This window comes from Arachis ipaensis, chromosome B01 (assembly GCF_000816755.2).
Source record: "Arachis ipaensis cultivar K30076 chromosome B01, Araip1.1, whole genome shotgun sequence".
In the NCBI taxonomy this organism is placed as follows: domain Eukaryota; kingdom Viridiplantae; phylum Streptophyta; class Magnoliopsida; order Fabales; family Fabaceae; genus Arachis; species Arachis ipaensis.
Window position 1 is genome coordinate 137,063,988 of NC_029785.2, and position 301 is coordinate 137,064,288.

Here is a 301-nt window from a genome sequence, read left to right on the forward strand (position 1 = left end):
GCATGTTCCTTTGCTCACTCTGACCCTCAAAGAAGAAGAAGAAGAAAATAAAGTGCAAAGTAAGTAATTCAAAGCACACAGCTTTGAATTCATTATAAACAAAGTCATAGGTTGCTCCTATACATCGCCGTGCACAACAAGAAACTCAACCCTCTCTCAAGGACTTCATATATATTAATCCATTCACCAAACCCCTTTTTGCTTCATTCATTATTCCCCTTAATTCCACACTGTTGAATTCAAACTCTTTTCACTTCTTGACACGTTTTTGAACACCCCTTTAATTTCCATTGATTCAACC

General features: G+C 36.9%; 1 protein-coding gene across 2 annotated transcripts in view; it reads left to right on the forward strand.

Annotated features, from left to right (window-relative positions):
• Window positions 7–301, forward strand: part of LOC107643223 (IQ domain-containing protein IQM4) — a 3,464-nt gene continuing 3,169 nt past the window's right edge. For both annotated transcript variants that reach the window (XM_021107355.1, XM_021107360.1), the window contains exon 1: window positions 7–289. The gene's annotated coding sequence lies outside the window, so the exon portion shown is untranslated. The remainder of the gene's footprint in view (window positions 290–301) is intronic.